We start from the raw sequence: 21,147 nt of genomic DNA on the forward strand, positions 1-21,147 counted from the left end.
TCCTGGCAGCTCTCTGCTGATGACTTACTCTTCCTTTTTGCTGCAGTATTTGGGCCAGAAAGTTGCCCATTTGGCTCTTGGCAAAGGTGTAATAAAAATGCTAATAATAATAGTGATCCTGGCACTGTGTTAAGCTCTTTATACATGTCCCCATAAGAATTTTTGCAACATAACTGCAAGGTGGATATCATCCTAATTTTATGGATGAAGATACTTATGTCCAGACTGATTATAAGACATGTTCTGAATCACACAGCTAGAGCACAGAGCCAGGATTCAAATCTAGTTCTCTAAAGCCCATGCCCTTAACCACCAGGTTATACTATGTTTTATCTCATATTAGCCAAGTAAATCCATAAGGAAAGCCAGAAGGTCATGGAAGCAACAAAGGCTAGAAGAAAATGGTAAAGGAAGAAATAAATCTGAGTGGGAGGGGCTGGTGTATGACCTTTGAGATCTGCTGTGAAATTAGTACATCCAAGAGAAGCACATAACCCATAGGTTAGCATAACAAGATAATCATAAAATATTATGTATTTCAAACACAAAGATAGCAGATTTTGCTCATATTCTTAACATTCAGGTCAAACTAATTTCTAAAATATATCCATATGGAGCAAAAGCTTAATGTGATTCAGTTAGCTTTTAAGATAGATGGGCATTAGTGATGATCCCAAACCTTTTCCTCCAGAGCTCCATTTTATCATATACATACAGTAGAATTATTCTACTGTTTCCCAGGAGATGAGGTTGATTTGCAGTGGGTGGTCAAATGATAGTGACAGTAATGGTTATTTGAAGTCATTGATTCAATGGCTTGTTCAGGCATTAGATCTGAAATAAAATATCTCTACATGTGGTTCTGGGGAATTATACATGGACACTGTTGCTAAAATGTGAAGCTCACATAACATTCTCTCCTGGAACAAAGAGTATAAGCTAAAAACAAAATGTTTCCAAATAATTATAAACAGTGAAGGCCAATTCCTTCATTACACATTAATTTTTATTTTATTTAATTTTTTAGCTTGATATATATTTATTTTTGGTGGGATTATATACTTTTTTAAAAAGCTTTTATTTAATCAACGGGTACTCATCACAAATGTACTCCTTAATCCCTATTACCTATTTCACCCATCCCCCCACCATTAGTTTGTTCTCTAGATTTATGAGTCTATTTCTTGGTTTGTTCCTCTCTCTTTTTCCCTTTGCTCCTTTGTTTTATTTCTTAAATTCCACATACGAGTGAAATCATATGGTATTTGTCTTTCTCTGACTGACTTATTTTGCTTAGCATTATACTCTCTAGCTCCATCCACATCATTGCAAATGGCAAGATTTCATTCTTTTTGATGGTTGAGTAATATTCCATATTGTGTGTGTGTGTGTGTGTGTGTGTGTGTGTGTGTGTGTGTGTATCTCCCACATCTTCTTTATCTATTCATCAATTGTTGGACATTTGGACTCTTTCTATAATTTGGCTATTGTAAACAGTGCTGTTATAAACATCAGGGTGCATATATCCCTTCAAATTAGTGTTTTTGTAACCTTTGTGTAAATACTTAGTACTGTGATTGTTGGATCATACTGTAGTTCTATTTTTAACTTTTTGAGGAAGCTCCATACTGTTTTCCAGAGTGGCTGCACCAGTTTGCATTCCCACCAACAGTGTGTGTGAGTGTTCCCTTTCCTCCACATCCACACCAACACTTGTTTCTTGTGTTTTTAATTTTAGCCATTGTGACAGGTGTGAGGTTATATCTCACTGTAGTTTTGATTTGCATTTCCCTGGTGATGAGTGATGTTGAGCATCTTTCCATGTGTCTCTTGGCCATCTGTATGTCTTCTTTGGAGAAATGTCTGTTCATGTCTTCTGCCCATTTTTAAATTGGATTATTTGTAGGTTTTTTGGTGTGTGTTGAGTTGTGTAAGTTTTTTATATATTTTGGATACTAACCCCATACTGGATATATCTTTGCAAATATCTTCTCCCATCCCATTGATTGCCTTTTAGTTTTGTTAATTGTTTCCTTCACTCTGCAGAAACTTTTTATTGTGATGTAGTCCCAATAGTTTATTTTTGCTTTTGTTTCCCTTGCCTCAGAGGACCTATCTAGAAAAAGTTGCTACGGCCTATGTCAAGGAAGTTACTGCCGCTGTTCTCTTCTAGGATTTTTATGGTTTCACGTCTCATATTTAGGTCTTTTATCCATTTTGAATTTGTTTTTGTGTGTGGTAAAACAAAGTAGTCCAGTTTTATTCTTTTGCATGTTGCTGTCCAGTATTCTAACACTGTTTGTTGAAGAGACTGTCTTTTTTTTCCATTGGATATTCTTTCCTGCTTTGTCAAATGTTAGTTGACCATAAAGTTGTGTGTTTATTTCTGGATTTTCTATTCTGTTCCATAGATCTGTGTTTCTGTTTTTGTGCCAGTACCATACTGTTTTGATCAGTACAGGTTTGTAATATAACTTGGAAGTCTGGAATTGTGATCTCTCCAGCTATGCTTTTCTTTTTCAAGATTGCTGTGGCTATTCAGGGTCTTTAGTGGTTCCATATAAATTTTAGGATTGTTTGTTCTAGTTCTGTGAAAAATGCTGGTAGTATTTTGATAGGGATTGCATTAAATGTATAGATTGCTTTGGGCAGTATGGACATTTTCACAATATTTGTTCTTCTTGGTGCAGTTGTAAATGGGACTGATTCCTTGATTTCCCCTTCTGCTGCTTCATTAGTGGTGTATATAAATGCAACAGATTTCTGTACATTTTGTATCCTGCGACTTTATTGAAATCATGTACCAGCTCTAGCAATTATTTGATGGAGTCTTTTGAGTTTTCTATATAGAGTATCATGTTATCTGCAAATAGTGAAAGTTTGACTTCTTCCTTGCTCATTTGGAAGCTTTTTACTTCTTTTTGTTATCTGCTGAGGTTAACACTTCCAGTACTATGTTGAATAACAGAGGTGAGAGTGGACATCCCTGTCTTATTCCTGACTGTAGAGGAAAAGCTCTGTTTTTCCCCATCAAGGATAATATTAGTTGTGGTTTTTCACATATCATCTTTATTTTGTTGAGGTATGTTCCCTCTGTTCCTATGTTGTTGAGGGTTTTTATCATGAATGAATGTTGTTCGTTGTTAAGTGCTTTTTCTTCATCTTGTGAGAGGATCATATGGTTCTTATCCTTTCTTTTATTAATGTAGTGTATCACATTGATTGATTTGTGAATATTGAACTACCTTTGCAGCCCAGGAATAAATCCCACTTGATCATGGTGAATGATTCTTTTAATGTACTGTTGGATTCAATTTGCTAGTATTTTGTTGAGACTTTTTGCATCCATGTTCATCAGAGATATTGGCTTGTAGTTCTGTTTTTTAGTGAAGTCTTTGTCTGGTTTTGGAATCAGAGTAATGCTGGACTCATAGAATGAGTTTGGAAGTTTTTCTTCCATTTCTATTTTTTGGAATAGTTTGAGAAAAATAGGCAGTAACTTTCTTCAAATGTTTGGTAAAATTCACCTGTGAAGCTATCTGGCCCTGGACTTTTGTTGGCTGGGAGATTTCGGATTATTGATTCAATTTCTTTGCTGGTTATCAGATGTCTGTTCAAATTTTCTATTTCTTCCTATTTCAGTTTTGGTAGTTTATATGTTTCTAGAAATTTTCTTCCAGATTGTCTAATTTGTTGGCATATAATTTTTCAAAATATTCTCTTATAATTGTATTTCTGTGGTGTTGGCTGTTATTTTTCCTCTCTCATTTGTGATTTTTTTTTTTTTTTAGGTCTTTTCTGTTTTTTTCTTGATGAGTCTCACTGGAGGCTTACCAATACTATTGAGTTTTTCTAAGAACCAGTTCCTGGTTTCATTGATCTGTCATATTGTTTTTTAAAATTTCTATATATCATTTATTTCTGCTCTAATCTTTATTATTTCCTTCCTTCTGCTGTCTTTAGGCTTCATTTGTTGTTCTTTTTCTAGCTTTTCTAGATGTATGGTTAGGTTGTTTATTTGAGATTTTTCTTGCTTCTTGAGGGAGGCCTGTATTGCTATAAACTTTCCTCTTAGAACCGCTTTTGTTGCATCCCAAAGGTTTTGGACCATTGTCTTTTCATTTTCATTTATTTCAATGTATTTCTTTATTTTTTCTGTTATATCCTGGCTGATTCATTCATTGTTTGGTAGAATCTTATTTAACTTCCATGTATTTATGATCTTTCCAGATTTTTTCTTGTGGTTGACTTCTAGTTTCATAGTGTTATGTTCAGAAAAGATGCATGGTATGACTTCGATCTTTTAAAATTTTTTGAGGCTTGTTTTGTGGTCTAATAGGTGATCTATTCTGGAGAATGTTCCATGTGCACTTGAAAATAATGTGTATTCTGCTATTTTAGCATGGAATTTTCTGAATATATCTTTTAAATTCATCTGATCCAGTTTGTCTTTCAGACCCATTGTTTCCTTGCTGATTTTCTGTTTAGATTATCTGTCCACTGATGTAAGTGGAGGGTAGTATTAAAATACCCTACTATAATTGTATTATTATTATTGATTAGTTCCTTTATGTTTGTTAACTGTTTTATGTATTTGGGTGCTCCCACACTGAGTGCACAAATATTTATAATTATTATATCTTCTTGTTGGATTGTCCCCTTTATTATGATATAGTGCCCTCTTTGCCTCTTGTTACAGTCTCTGTTTTAAAGTCTAGTTTGTCCGATATAAGTATTGCTACTCTGGCTTTCTTTTGACACCCATTTGCATGATAAATATTTCTCTGTCCCCTCACTTTTGATCTGCAGGTGTCTTTAAGTCTGAAATGAGTCTCTTGTAGGCAGCATATAGGTGCATCTTGGTTTTTTTATTTATTCTGTCACCTATCTTTTTTTTTTTTTTAAAGATTTTATTTATTTATTTGAGAGAGAGAGAGAGAATGAGAGAGAGAACATGAGAGGGGGGAGGGTCAGAGGGAGAAGCAGACTCCCTGCTGAGCAGGGAGCCCGAGGTGGGGCTCGATCCTGGGACTCCAGGATCGTGACCTGAGCCGAAGGCAGTCGTTTAACCAACTGAGCCACCCAGGCGCCGCTGTCACCTATCTTTTGATTAGAATTTTTAGTCCATTTACATTCATTGTAATTACTGATAGATATGTATTTATTACCATTTTGTTACTTGTTTTGTGGTTGTTTTTGTAGTCCTTCTCTGATCCTTTCTTGTCTTTTTCTCTTTCATGGTTTTCTGGTTTTCTTTAGTGATATATTTGGATTTCTTTCTCTTTATTCTTTCATAGTAGCAGTTTTTGATTTGTGGTTACCATTAGGTTTGTGTATATCATCTTCTGCATATAGCAGTCTATATTAAGCTGATGATTGTTTAAGTTTAAACCCATCGTTTACCCCTCCCCATGTTTTAGGTATATGGTGCCATATTTATTTTTATTTTATTTTATTTTTTTAAAGATTTTATTTATTTGACAGAGACAGAGACAGTCAGAGCAGGAACACAAGCAGGGGGAGTGGGAGAGGGAGAAGCAGGCTTCCCGCTGAGCAGGGAGCCTGATGTGGGACTCGATCCCAGGACTCTGGGATCATGACCTGAGCCGAAGGCAGCCGCTTAATGACTGAGCCACCCAGGCGCCCATATGGTGCCATATTTAAATCCTTTTATTTTGTGAGTTCCTTGACTTTCTTTCTTTTCCACTCAAAGGGTCCTCTTTAATATTTCTTGCAGGGCTGATTTAGTGGTTATGATCTCTTTTAGTGTTTGTTTGTCTGGGAAACTATCTTTCCTTCTATTCTGAATGATAGCCTTGCTGGATAGAGTGTTCTTGGCTGCAAGCTTTTCTCATTCAGCCCTTTGAATATATCATGGCACTCCTTTCTGACTTGTAAAGTTTCTGCTGAAAAATCTACTGATAGCCTAATGGGGTTTCCTTTGTAGGTAACTGTCTTCTTTTGTCTTGCTACTTTTATTTATTTACTTATTTTTGTCATTATATTTTGTCATTTTAATTACAATATGTCTTGGTGTGGCTCTGCTTTTGTTGATTTTGATGGGAGTTTTCTGTGCCTCCTGGATGTGGGTATGTGTTTCCTTCCCCAGATTAGGGAAGTTTTCAGCTATTGTTTCTTCAGATAAATTCTCTGCCTACTTGTCTCTCTCTTCTTCTGGAACTCCTATAATATGAATGTTATTAAGTGTATGTTATGTTATGGAGACACTGAGCTCCCTAAGTCTCTTTTCATGTTGCATAATTCTTTTTTCTCTCTTTTGGTCAGCTTGATTACTTTCCATTACTCTGTCTTCTAGGTCATTAACTCATTCCTTTGCATTTTCCAGTCTGCTGTTCATTCCCTCAAGAGTGTTTCTCATTTCACTTATTGAGCCCTTTATCTCTGCTATGTTATTCCTTATCTCTCTGTTAATAGTCTGACTGATGTCCTCCACTCTTTTCTCAAGTCAATGAGTATCCTTATGATCATTGCTTTACATTCTCCATCAGCCATGTTACTTATATCTGTTTCACTTAGCTCTTTGGCTGTGGCCTTGTCCTTTTCTTTTCTTTGGGACAAATTCCTCTGTCTTCTCATTTTGTCTAAGTCTCTGTGCCTGTTTCTGTGTTTTAGGAAAGTCAGCTACATATCATGTTATTGAGGGTAATGGATTTATGAAGAAGAGGTCCTGTAGTGCCCTACAGTATAGTGTCCCCTATTCTCCAGGCCCTGAGTGTCTCCAGTGTGTGCCATGTGTACTCTGCTATTGTGCTGCTTGATCCTTTAGGCCAGTCATCTGCAGAGACTCTCTTTGCCTGCTGGGGGCAGTGTTTTGTCCCTGGTCTGAATGTGATATGTTTTAACTAGGTGTGCTCTGGTCTGCTTGTGAAATGAGACCTGTTGTCACCACTGCCAGAACTGAGACTCTGCAAATCTCCCCTGTTGGGAGACATGATGTGAGCAGGGGTTTGGGCCGGTCTTCTGAGGGGGAGGTCTGGTGCGCTGGGACTGAGGTAAGCATGACTGGGAGGGGCAGTTCCACCAGAGCACAGAGGGCAGGGCTTGGTGTAAGCAAGTTAGGTAGTGAGTGTTGGTACTGCACTTGTTCCCATAGGTGGCCCTGTGCTTATGTTGAGGGACAGCTGAGGGAAATGACACTGGCCAGTTCCTTTGTTCCCAGAAGTGTCACTCTATGAATGCTGCCTCTCTGGGACATGCCTCAAGAAGAGCAAATAACCTCTCCACTATGTGCCCCAGGCACTCTTCAGATTGCTGTTTTCATGCTGTATGTCTGCAGGCTGTTTACCTTGTCTTATCTCCAAGAGCAGCCCCAATGCCTCCAGGCTCTCCCAGAGTCAAGCCCACTGACCTTTAGAACTCCAGGCTTTAAGCCCCACTGGTTGAAAGAACTCACAAAATTCAGCCTCTCTTGCTTTCTAGGCCAATTGCTAAGGGGAGTCATCTTTCCCATGCACTCCCCTGTGTGCTAGTCTGTTTCTCATCCCTCTCTGCAACCATGGCTCCCTCTCCACAGCAGCCGCCAGGATCTACTTCTCTCCCAAATCACGTTTCCACACTTCCTACCTTCTTTGATGTGGCTTCTTTTCTACCTTTAATTGTAGAGTTTGTTCTGCCAGTCTTCAGGTCAATTCCTGGGGTAGTTAGGATTATTTAATGATTATCTAGTTGTATTCATGGGATAAGGTGAACCTAGGGTCCTTCTATTCTGCTGCCATCTTCCTCTCCCTTATTATGCATTGATTTTAAAAAGTCAGGCATGAGAGACAGCTCCTTGAAATATGCCATATATGAATTGAAGTATTTAATAAGACTTAATTCCATCCCTAGTTTTTACTGCTCTGCTATGATAGTATTTTCATGTAATAGAATAATTGTTGAAGACATTTTAATATTTTGCAAATTTCGGCTGCAATAAAATATGACTCATCATTATTAATGTAATTTTACATAAGAAAAAAACTGCTTCTGGGAAAACTATCCTGATTGTAAGATGCATACTAATTTGAAAGGTGCTACAATGTAGATAAAATATGCATCAATGACTTGTTATTACTAATTCTAAAGGATACAGTTTTACAATAAGTGACTCATAAATATAAAAAAATATTTAAACCACATAAAAGGAAAGGGGGGCACATAAAAAAGCAGGGAATACTTGAATTTAGCTTTGAGTTTCCTGGAAGGCTAGACAAAAAAATATTTTATATTTTATGTTTTTATATTTTTATATTTTATATAAGTGTATATAATACTATTTATTGAATGATTAAAAGGATATCCTCCTCAGAACATACATTTTTTCTGGAACTGAGTTATAAAAGGAATGCTGATTTGGAACATCTGTGAAGAGCTGTAGGCAATGTAAAGGCCATTGTCTTCAACCACAACAGTTTTAAAGAATATATAAAATGCTTTCATTTGACAATTTCTTCAACCTTCAAAAGCAGAAAGCATGATTGAAAATTTGGCCAATATCTTCAGAAATTTTAAAATAAAATTTATTTAAATTGCTTAGCCAACATTTCACACTAAAGAACATCTTTAATAGGAATGCTGCACCAAGTATGACAAACATAGCAATGAGATTTGCTGAGCTTCATTTTACCCTGAAAAGCCACAATTATTTGAAATTTAATTGGTACTGAAAATCATTTTCATGGATGGCAGAAGAAAAGCACAAGTTGTAGCTGTTTTTAGATTGAGCTATTTAAGATCAACAGTGTTATAATTATAATAAAAGCTGTTACATGACCAAAGCTAATTCAGATTATGCCTTAAGTCCATGAGTTGTATTTCATGTTTTACATTTCTTTCCTTTTTTAAAAAGGTACTATAGAAATTTTCAAAACATATGCAAAAAGTAGACACAATATTATAGTGAACACTTTTTTTTATCTATTACCCAGCTTGAACAATGATCAATTTATGGCCCTTTTTGTTTCTTTCATGCCCTTACCCCTGATTCTTTTGAGGGAATCCCAGATAGTATAATCTTTAATCTTTAAAGATCTTTCTCTAAGATAAGGATTCTCTTTTTAAATATAACCACATTAGGATTGTCATACCTAAAAAATTATTAATTCCTTAATATCATAGCCACTTAGGGTGTACATTGCTTCAGTTGTCTTATTAATTTTGTTTATAAATGGATTGTTTGCTGAATCAAGATCAAAATGAGGTTTATATTCAGAGAAGAGACAAGAATGGCTCCTTCTCTATCTCTGAACATTCACGTCCTCAACAATATGGACTGCGTGCCTACAGTGGCAGGCGCCATGCTGGCTGCTGGGGAAACAACGATGAATGCAACAAAATTCTGCAGTCAAAGAATGCATCATCCGCTGCATGGGAGGGAGTAACCCCATGCTTTTATTTGTAGGGAATGCTCAACAGCCCTCATTCCTGGGAAGTCCTCTTATATTGAATCTAAATTCCTCATTTGTAGCCTATTTCCATTCTTTTTGTTTTTAGTGGACAAGGAATAGTATCACTGCAGACTGTTATGACCATATCTATTTTTGTTTTTTGGGGGGTGAGGTTTCTTTGTTTTTACTTTGTTGCTATTTTTTGCTTTTGTTTTTACTTTTCTGCCTTTCTGTAATCTCTTCTGCTCTCTTCCCACTTGTCTGCTGAGTATGTATGCTGTGTAACCATGTGACTATAAGACACTGAACCACACAGTTATGTGGAAGATGTAAGATGTGTGTCTACCCAGGGGGATTAACACAAAATGGCTGATTTGACCAACAATCCTTGAACTTGTCAGTATTTCCTTAGAAACAGTGGGGTTTGAGTTAGAATTCAGAAGAGATGCTTTGTAGTGTGCAGAGTATAAATAATATCATCTTAATGTTTTTAAAATATCTTCACATCAATTATTTCTTTATCTTCTCTATAATCCTATGAGTTATAAGGACAAGTATGATTATCTTCATTTGGCAGGTGGGAAAAATGCAGCACTAAGAAATTATGCTGTATAAAGAGTACATACAAAGATAGAATGGGGCCAAGAAACACATCGACAACAAGACAATAATAGTAGGGGACTTTAACATCCCCCTCACTGAAATGGACAGATCACCTAAGCAAAAAATCAACAAGGAAATAAAGACTTTGAATGACACACTGGACCAGATGGACTTCACAGATATATTCAGAATATTCCATCCCAAAGCAATAGAATACACATTCTTCTCTAGTGCCCATGGAACATTCTGCAGAATAGATCACATCCTAGGTCAGAAATCAGATCTCAACTGATACCAAAAGATTGGGATCATTCCCTGCATATTTTCGGACCATAGTGCTTTGAAACTAGAACTCAATCACAAGAGGAAAGTCGGAAAGAACTCAAATACATGGAGGCTAAAAAGCATCCTACTAAAGAATGAATGGGTAAACCAGGAAATTAGAGAAGAATTTAAAAAATTCATGGAAGCAAATGAAAATGAAAACACAACTGTTCAAAATCTTTGGCATGCAGCAAAGGCAGTCCTAAGAGGAAAGTATACAGCAATACAAGCCTTTCTCAAGAAACAATAAAGGTCTCAAATACACAACCTAACCCTACACCTAAAGGAGCTGGAGAAAAAAACGACGACTTTGGAATGTATTGTCACCCACTAAGCATTTATTGTGTTACTACAATGGACACCGTGGTTGTCTGTGTGACATTCTTATCACCTTCCCCCATGCATAACACCTGTCTACTGAGTCTCCCCAGTTTTACACACCAGTGCATGGCATTTACCTGTCCACAGTGTCTAGTTCAAGGGTGTCCAGAGCTGGGACTCTTGTTCATTGTGAGATGTCACGTTCTCTCTTCCCTGGATGTTAAGGAGAAAGTGTGTTGTCCTGGCAGCTGCTGACAGGCATCTTACAATGGTGGGGAGATGACAGCCTGAGGGACGGCAACGTATGGAGTAAGGCAGAGTCCGTAGAGCTGTGGAGAGGTCTAGCTGGATCTTACGTGCGTAATGCCTGAGGCTTACATTTCCTATGGACTTTTAGGTACAGGTGCCAGTGAATTCCCATTATTATTTAAGGCAGTTTGAGTGCAGTTTTCTTTATTTTCTGCATAACATCTTCTGATATAGAACTTTTAAATTCATTTACTTCTCTCAAATTTGGGGTTACTGATTTCACATTCAAATATGAGCACCTGCAGGGTACTGGCACAGCACTGGGTACTTTCCCTTTTGCCCTCATGAAAACCTTATGAGATAATACTATTATTGAATTTCCACTTTTCAGATGCAGATACTCAGGTTCTGAGAGATTGTGACTTCTCTAAAGACACAAAACCTACAAGCAGCAGTAGGGTCTGCATTTGAGCCTATTGAAAATACCATATTATATCTATTTATTACAGGAAAGAAATTAGAGATAAAAAATTCAACTTTTAGACAGTTGGCAAGTAGTCACTCATATTTGTGAAATACTTTCTATATCTCCAAAGCATATCTGAACCCATGTTACCACCATGTTGATGAGTATCAGCTGTAGGTGCTGACTGATACAGAGGCCAGACACAGAGAACACCTAGGAAATGAGTCAAGGTGTACTTATCTAACCAATGCTGGTAGAAGAAGGTGCTACTCAGTAAAAACAATGTTCTCCAATGACAGACACAGTGTGTAAGCCTCTGGGTCTTCCGGAAATGGCTTCAGTATCATGGTATAGGATTAAGTCTGAATGAGTGAGGAGCACATTGGGACTTGTAGGAACTGTCACGTAGGAGTAGGCAGAACCCTCCCCCACCCCAAGCCCAGCTGGATCTTTATGATCAGAAATCTTGGTATTATACAAAATGACCATAGAGACTGGTATAAAATAAGCATCAGCATACCTTCTTTATTTTTTCTTTCCATTTTTAAAAATGTGAAACATTCTGCAAATTTGCATGTCATCCTTGCACAGGGGCCATGCTAATCTCTGAGTTACTCCATTTTCAGTAGATGTGCTGCTGAAGCAAGCACCACATCTTCTTTTAATGTATCTATGCTCCCTAGGCTAGCACAGTCTGGGCTAGGACCTTTCTGGTCTTAGAGCTGCAGAATTAGAGCAAGGGTCAGTTACCCTGATGTCTCTGAGAACCTTACAAGCCCTTAGGCTAGCTATAAATCTGTCAGAGTGATGATTATAATTTTACAGATGAGAAAGTTAAGTAAGTGTGTGGGGGGGTTAAAATTATTTGGCCTCCAAGTGCATTAGGCGGTAACTGAACTGAGTGAAAACTAAGGTATTTTGACCGGCTCTTCAATTCTTGTTTAACTAGAATGCATTAGCTTTTCATCCATGGGAGGTTACCTCAGCCAATTTTGTTGTAAATGAAGCCCAGAATAGAAATTAGGAACATCATTGGAGGGCCAGGCTGTGCCTTTAAGCATAAAACCCAAAAAGAGTAAGCCTGGATGTGTTTGTAGTAATTCATGTTGAAGAGTTGGTAACGAGACTAGACGCATAGTTTAATCAGACTGCCTGGTGGTCACCCAGAACAGACATGCTGTGACGCCTGTTGACTCTAATATGGAAAAGCCATGGTTGCTTAGTCAAGGGAGGGACTGTCGGTCCCAGGACAAAGCTGATTTCCCAGCACGGTGAGGGGCTCCAGGGCCATGAGGTTTCCAAGGCTTTCCCCTGTGTATTTTGATTAGTGCATTTTTGATAAAGTGGGTAATACTCTCTTTTCTCAGGGCTAATAACCCCTTTTGGTGCACCATAGCGGCCTAAAGAAGTCTCCTACCACCATAGATTCCAAATGCTCTTGGCTAACTTAAAGGTACTGGATAGACTAGAGTTGGGGGCATCTTAGATAATGGATAACTTCAGACAATTCCCATGTCTCACTTTCTCATTCACTCAGAAATATTTATTGACTGCATTCTGTGTGTTGGGTACTGTGCTGGTTTCTGGGTAGAGAGTAAAGAGCAAACAGATGTGATCGCTGCCCTGCTGAAGCTTGTAGATGTGTAATTACAAAACATGATGGATGAAATGGAAAAGATTTGAGTGCTATGAAGGCGTATGCCAGGGGATCACATTTTGGATTGGGGTACCACCTTCTGAGGAAGTGATTCTTTATGCTGAGAACTGAAAGATAAGAAAGCACCAGCAAGGTAGAGTGGGAACAAGAGTTTCCTAAGCAAAAGAAAAGGCAGGTTAGTCGTTGTGGTGGAGGAAAGAACTGGTCCTGTTTTAGTAACTGAAGCTGGAGTTTGTGAGCCAGGAGGGAGGGCAATAAGCAGGGGGTGGTGGGTAGGTGCAGGCCCATGCACTGGGGTCATTTGAGCTTTGGAATCTTGAGATACCTGGATTCAAATCTTGGCTTCTACTTTTATTTATGATCTTGGACAAGTCACTTAATTTCTTTGTGAGTCAGTTTCCACTGCATTGAAATTATCTCCCGGGTGAACTAATGCAGAGTAAGTGAATCTAAATGTCTGGTCCATAGCCCTGCCTGTTCCTTCTCTCCACCATCTGCTTCCTTTTCTCTTCCTGCATTTTTACTCAGAGCTATTGATGTAGTTGGTTAGTTATTTAACACTGGTTTTCTTGGCCCTTTCCCATTATCTTGCAACCTGAATAATCAAAAACTGAATGATATAAAATTAATTATTATTTAAGGAATTTCAGTTATATCATTGACATTACCTTTATTAATTATAACAGGTGCATTTAGAATCAATTGTCAAAGTCTTCCCATGCTCTTGAGTCTACCCTTGAGAGATACTCAGGTCCATGTTGGCTTAACGTTTTATTTACAAAATAGCTGTGATTTTCTTTTTAACTTGGAAAAGATTGTTTTGATGCATAATATGAAACCTGACTGTGTGACTTAGCAAATCAAAAGTATTTATTCATGTTGAAAAGGCAGCTTTTTGTTTCAGTGCAATGAATGCAACACAGTATGTTTTGGATTATTAGCTCTGTTGGTTGAGCGTGGTTATATGAGAACACTTGGGCCAATATTCCCAAATATAAAGAGTGCCCCAGATTCTCAAACATTAGGAAGATGTCACAGAATAGTCTCATTCTTCCAAGTAAATGAACTAGATCAAAGAGTTCTTCTGTATCTTTCTCTCCCCACCCTTATTATAATAAGGCATACTGTGAAGGGATTTCTCAAAGTGGGAGCTAGCACTAATATCTTTCAAAAATGCTTCTACAGGGAGTTTATGCTTCACACCATCTTAGTGGCTGCCTCTGGGACCTAGAACTACACCTTTGGCTTCCATGGGCCATAGTGTAAAATAGAACACAATTATGTTCCCTACCAACCTCACAGGATTGTCCAGAGCATTAAACTAGATGCAGTGTTGAAAACAGTTGAGAATGGGGAGCATTCATTCAACAAATCTGCCTGAATGGAAAAAACCAGAAGTGTTCTTTCCCAGTCTGGCCCAGGTGTATTATTTGATAATTGTAACAACCCTGCAAGGTGGTCAGGACCGTAACTCTCAAGGGCTGGGGGAAGAGTAGGTGCTATATGATGAAGATTTTTTAAATTCACTTGTTATGTTTCTCTAAATATTAAATCCCACAACTACTCTATAACTCATTTTGTTGTTCATTGACCTGTGCTGCCAGTAGGTTCTTTTCCCTATAGAACCCTCCAAACCTTTCATTGTTTACCCTTGCCTTCTTGCCTTTTTTTTTTTTTTTTAAAGATTTTATTTATCTGACAGAGAGAGACAGCGAGAGAGGGAGCATAAGCAGGGGGAGTGGGAGAGGGAGAAGCAGGCTCCCAGCCGAGCAGGGAATCGATCCCAGGACGCGGGGATCACGACCCAAGCCAAAGGCAGACACCCAACGACTGAGCCACCCAGGCGCCCCAGCCTTCTTGCTTTTTGAATGAATTGTAAAATGGCTCTCAAAGACTTAAAACAGCCATCCCCTTTTTAGCCTTCTCTTTTAAGAAGTCACAGTTATCCCGTATCTTGTATATAGTTTTCTTTTCTATTCTTTTATGGTTCTAAGTTTTATAGTTTCCTGCCAAGTCTGCTGAACTTTTCCTCCTAGGTCTTTCTTTCTTTCTTTTTTAAAGATTTTATTTATTCATTTGACAGAGATAGATACCGCGAGAGAGGGAACATGAGCAGGGGGAGTGGGAGAGGGAGAAGCAGGCTTCCCGCAGAGCGAGGAGCCGGATGCGGTGCTTGATCCCAGGACCCTGGGATCATGACCTGAGCCGAAGGCAGACGCTTAACGACTGAGCCACCCAGGCGCCCCTCTTTTTTTCTTTCTTGTTGTCTTTGTAGCTCCCTCTCTTTTTTCTATAAAGGAGTCTTTCCTTCCCAGAAAGTTACACTGATGTCCCTTTTAACCGGGGGGATTGTAATCTGTTACTTTTCCAGCCTAGTGGGCGCTTTGTGGGAGGGCCTCATGTTGTCTGATGGAAAACTCCTGGCCACTGACAATGCGGGACACTGGCTACGCCCTGCACATTCCCTCTCTGGGCTGGGACGCCCACCGCTCGGAGCCCTGCCTCTCATTAGGTAGCGGTGGAAGTGTTTCTGCGTCCAGGACCTGGCACATGGGCTGAGTTCCGGCAAACGGCTTTCCTCCTTCCCTGTTAACATTATCTGATGGTATAATTCGGAGGGAAAGGGGAAGAGCCAAGGCGGGTTGTGCTCTTGCCTGCTTTTCCTGGCAAGACTGTTGGGGCGTGTTGTTCTCGGAGCCTGTCCTCATAATCTGAGCATTCTCATCCTGCTGGGGTGGCCCAGAGGTTGCCGCACAGAGCAGCGTGACAGGCCGCCAGCAAGGTGATACAGAGAACACCAAGGGGACCTCTCACACGTGGCAAAAGGGAGAACGCTAGTACATGGAAGTCCCGAATCTCACACGTTCCTTCGAGGAGAAGTCCCAGATGGAAACTTTCTGAATCACACCCTGTAAATATTTTCACCCTGGGCTTATTTTCCTTAGGCCTTTTGTTGTCAGGGAGAAAACAGCCAGGGGAAAAAAAGTAGAAATGAAGGAAAAGGAAAGTTCAAAGAAAACTTGGGAACTTGACTCTTAGAAACAGCCTATTCAGGGCGCCTGGGTGGCTCAGTTAGTTAAGCGACTGCCTTCGGCTCAGGTCATGATCCTGGAGTCCCAGGATCGAGTCCCGCATCGGGCTCCCTGCTCAGTGGGGAGTCTGCTTCTCCCTCTGACCCTCCTCCCTCTCATGCTCTCTGTCTCTCATTCTCTCTCTCTCTAATAAAAAAAAAAAAAAAAAAAGAGAGAGAAACAGCCTATTCAAAAATATACGTTTAGACAATGTTGAGAGCGACAGGGAGGATGTTGACTTTACTGAAGGTGGCGTGAAGGCAGGGCACCCAGTTTTACCCTCTGTTAAGTGACTGGTATATGAACATAAAAGACATATAAATTGGTTTATTTCAGACATCCCAAAGAATGAAGTGTTTTTATACAGGGCAAAAAAAATGAACTGCTATTCAATTTCAATAGTAAGCAGAATAGAGTCTAAAAATTAAAAAATTTCAAAAACCAGAAATTGTCTATTAACTATTGACAAATACAAATTTTAATGGATTCATAATAGTAAAATCCTAGACCTGGTTTTTAAAATGAAGTGTCACTTATTGAAATTTAGTCTTTGAGAAATAGTGCAAAACCTAAAACTTATCTCTAAAAATAAAGCTCTCTAACCTATAATTTGAAAGCTCTCTGATTTTAGTATGAATTTCTTTGACAAGCTCTGTTTCCCTTGTGACAAAATGTCTCTTTTCAGTTTGAGTCATCAATGCACATTTATGAAATCTGACAATGCTGTTTTTACACAGCCTGAGATATTTGGGTCAAGGTGATGGGTGAGACATTGCGAAGGTGGAGTAATTTGACTGCTTGGATGTGGGTGGTGAAGAAGGTTTACCTGGAGGTGACAGAGGGTTACAGAAGGACAGGGGGAGGCAGGACATGGGGTACCAAAGGTGCATTTCACTGTCTTTACCATTTTGCCTGCCATTTGAATTCACAGATGCCTGAGGCTATACTATCCAATCCTTCATTAATCTTTGAAATTAGCTAAGAAAGGGATTTTTCTTGTAGCTAAGTCCAGGGTTCTGAAACTGGGGCCATGGGTGTATTTGATTCTAAGTTCTGTATTTCTCTACCAAATGCAACATCCATTCTCTCTCTCTCTCTTTTTTTTTCATTCTTTTAATTAATAATAATGATTATCTTAGAGGACACAATTTCTTGTTTCTGTTTATTTTTTGTTTCCTTTTTTGTTTCCTTTCAATATATATGTATATATATATATGTATATATATATATATATATAAAGTAATCTCTATGCCCAGCATGAGGCTCCAACTCACAACCCCGAGATCAAGAGTCACATCCTCCACCGACGGAACCAGCCAGGCTACCTTTTTCCTATTTTTATCAACAAAATACTAAGGGGCCAAATTTAGTGTGCTGCTAGTGTCTGAGAGCTTATGGAAGCCACTACATAAAGAGGGACAAAAGGAGGTTTTTTTCCCTTGGCACTCAACAGAAAATGCATTACTGGAAGCCTAACATATTCTGTTATTATATTCCCCATATTCTCACATGGGGAAGGCCACAGCTGGGGAATGCAATTAATGGCCCTTGCATTTGCAAAAACACACAGATCCATAAACTGCAATGACGTCTTTTTAAATGTGTGCTGTATTTGGGGGGCAAAAAAAAAATTTACAGGCAGGGTGGGATTGTGCTTAAAGCAGATGGGTATGTTTTCAGTGTGGCATGGTATGGGGTGGAGCATGAGCATGGCCAATTCTACCATAAAATATTAAAATCTGCTGCTGTTCTGGAACTCTTTTTTTCCTTATGATTGCTTCTCTGGCCTCTGCAAATGCCCCTGCCTTCTTTCCAGATCTGGATCCAGATTCTGGCCAGCTACTTAGACCAGAGGATTTAACTGGTTCCATATGTTACTGGCACCCAATTCTTAGAAAAGAAACAAACAAACACAGAAGAATCTAACAATTTACTTTTTCCATCAGCTTGCCATATTCTTGGAAGTTTTAGGTGTGTTGTCTACTACATTGTTTACTACGAGGCTGCTTCTTCGTAATATTGATAATATCTTTTTAGGATGCCTTTGATCAGTGGTTCTTAAACTTTAACATGCATCAGAATTATCCCGGAAGTCTTGTTAAATACAGATTGCTGGGCCTCACCCTCATAATTTCTGATTCAGTGTGTGGGACACAGAGCCCTATAATATGCATTTTTAACAAATTCTCAGAAAACGCCAATGCTGCTGGTTTGGAGATCACAATTTGAGAAACTCTGTTTCAGACATAAGTTTCTTAGCCATTAATTCCAGTCTTCTTACTGGATTTCTTGATTAGCCACTGAGATTAACCCTTACTCTTTTTTTTTTTTTTAAGTAAACTCTACACCTAATGTGGGGCTCAAACTCATGACCCTGAGATCAAGAGCTGCATGCTCTACCCACTGAGCCAGTTAGATGCCCCAGCCCCTATTCTTAATAAGGGTTTCCAGGAAGTACAGTACTATAAATCAGAGGAACTCTTAGTAGTTTATGAACTGACAGAACCTAGGAACATTCCACTGGAAGAATTTTAGGAATTTATGTGGGCCATGTGGTATCTGGTACACCATGGGAGTTTGTCAGTGTCCTGGAAAGACCTGGAGTTGCCAGGGTCAGAGATGTTGGACCTGAATATCTCATCACACTGAGACATCTTTTGACTAATCCTGCAGGCTGAATCTCTAAATCTCATCCACTATCGCCCCTGATAAGATGGGACCTCATAGTGAAGACCTTATTTTATTTTATTTATTTTTTTATTGAGATGTAATTGACGTATAACATTATATTAGTTTCTAGTGTGCAATAAAATGATTCTATATATGTATAAATTGCAAAATAATCACCACAATAAGTCTAGGTAACATCCATTACTACACATAGTTACAAATTCTTTTTTCTTTTAAAGAATTTTATTTATTTATTTGAGAGAGAGAGAGAGAGCGCGTGCACGTGCGAACATGAGCAGGGGGAGGGGTAAAGGGAGAAGAAGAAGCAGACTCCCCACTGAGCAGGGAGCTCGATCCCAGGACCCCAGGATCACGACCTGAGCTGAAGGCAGACACTTAACCAACTGAGCCACCCAGGTGCCCCTACAAATTCTTTTTGAATTGTAGATTTTTTGAAGATCTACTCTCTTAGTAACTTTCAATTATACGATACAATATTATTAACTGTAGTCACCATGTTGTAAATTATATCCCCAGGACTTATTGATTTTATAACTGGAAATTTGTACCTCTTGATTCTCTTCACCCATTTCATCACCCTCCCTTACCCCACCTTTGGCAATCACCAATCTGTTCTCTGTATCTATGAGTTCTATTTTTTGTCTGTTTATATTTTAGATTCCACATATAAGTGAGATCATACAGTATTTACCTTCCTCTGTTTGACTTATCTCATTTAGCATAATGCCCTCAAGCTCCATCAATGTTGTCACAAATGGCAGGATTTCTTTCTACTTTATGACTGAATAATGTTTGAGACCATATTTTATTTGATTGGCATAGTAGACCTATTGTAACAAGAAGCTTTTTAATAATTAATAAAACAAAAGAGTCTTTGGATTTTCTTCTGTTTAAATAACAGTGATTGGAATTGTTACTTTTGTTTTCAGTAACCCCATGGAAATATTTGCTAACCATTCCCATGTGGTGTAAAGAGGAACAAATAGGTCAGACACTAAGCCTGAGCCTCAAACTCTTAACATCTGGATGGAAGTTAGGAGGGGGAGTCAGAAATTTTTATTATAGACTCCTGGATGCAAAGAGGAAGAGCTCCCTATTTATGTGAAAATATCTGGGGATAACTACAAAAAATAGCCACCTCCAGTGGCTGTCCTTATCCTGGCTAATTCTTTTCTACAATACTTATTATATTGGAATTTACACCATTTACTTATTTATTAAGCCACCTGTCACTATTGAATGTACACATTCTGAAGGCAGGGACTTTGTCTTGTTCACTACTGGGTCCCCAGTGCCAAATGGATTCTGGCATGTTCTTGTTGCTTGATATATTTGACAAATGAGTGAATGAATGGATCTACCTTGGTCAGCAACTTATTCCAAGATCAAACCACCAATATATTTAGCATTTTCCCTTAAGGAAGTAGGTTGCCTAAATGTCATAGTTCTGTAGGACTACTTTCTATCAGCAGCAGGTGGGATATTGTGAAGCAGTTAGGCTAACAAGTTGAGGAATTCTGGAAGAGAATGGGGAAAGGCAGACTCTTTGAATGTGTTGTCTGAGTTATTAGAACTCCTTATAATTATGGTCAAGACCGTAAAATTAATACATCTCATCCTGTTTTAATAATACCTCTTCTTTACCTATACAGTTTCTTGAGTTAGTTCTCTTAATTTGGGGTTGAGTCATCCTTAATCATTGCCTTACTAGGCAGTTTTACTGGCTGTTAAAACTTTTAAATTTTTATTTATTTATTTTTAATTAATTTTTTTAAAAGATTTTATTTATCTACTTGACGGAGAGAGACACAGCAAGAGAGGGAACACAAGCAGGGGGAGTGGGAGAGGGAGAAGCAGGCTTCCCGCGGAGCAGGGAGCCCAATGTGGGGGGCTCGATCCCAGGACCCTGGGATCATGACCTGAGCCGAAGGCAGACGCCTAATGACTGAGCCACCCAGGTGCCCCAAAACTTTTTAATTTTTAACTGAGAACTCCTTATTCATGGATGTAGCCTGAGTTGAGAGCTACTATGCCATGCGTTTGCTGAGGCTTTACTCATCAGGGGAGAGGGGACTGTTTATGAGTTATCTGTGAGAATTAGAAAATTTTTTTGTTTTTTATTTTGATGCTAATTTCAACAAATGTAATATAAATGTATTCTAGATCATCAGGCTGATTCCCTTATATACCTTAGTTCTACCATCATATTTCAGTGCCCATGTTGCATTTGTGTTTATGATGGTTGGGTCGGGGTCATGCGTTTATTTTTTTAATATATGCATATTTAATTAATTAATTTATTTATGCATTTATTGATTAAGTAGGCTCCATGCCCAGCGTGTAGCCCAACACAGGGCCTGAACTCACAACCCTGAGATC

At 38.6% G+C, this 21,147-nt stretch overlaps 1 non-coding gene across 1 annotated transcript; it reads right to left on the reverse strand.

Annotated features, from left to right (window-relative positions):
- Positions 1–11,895: 11,895 nt before the first annotated feature.
- On the reverse strand, positions 11,896–11,999 carry LOC123325786. The gene has a single exon (XR_006540641.1). It is a non-coding gene; the product is annotated as a U6 spliceosomal RNA (small nuclear RNA).
- Between the last annotated feature and the right edge of the window lie 9,148 nt (positions 12,000–21,147).

The sequence above is a fragment of the Neomonachus schauinslandi genome, chromosome 9, assembly GCF_002201575.2.
Source record: "Neomonachus schauinslandi chromosome 9, ASM220157v2, whole genome shotgun sequence".
Taxonomy (NCBI): domain Eukaryota; kingdom Metazoa; phylum Chordata; class Mammalia; order Carnivora; family Phocidae; genus Neomonachus; species Neomonachus schauinslandi.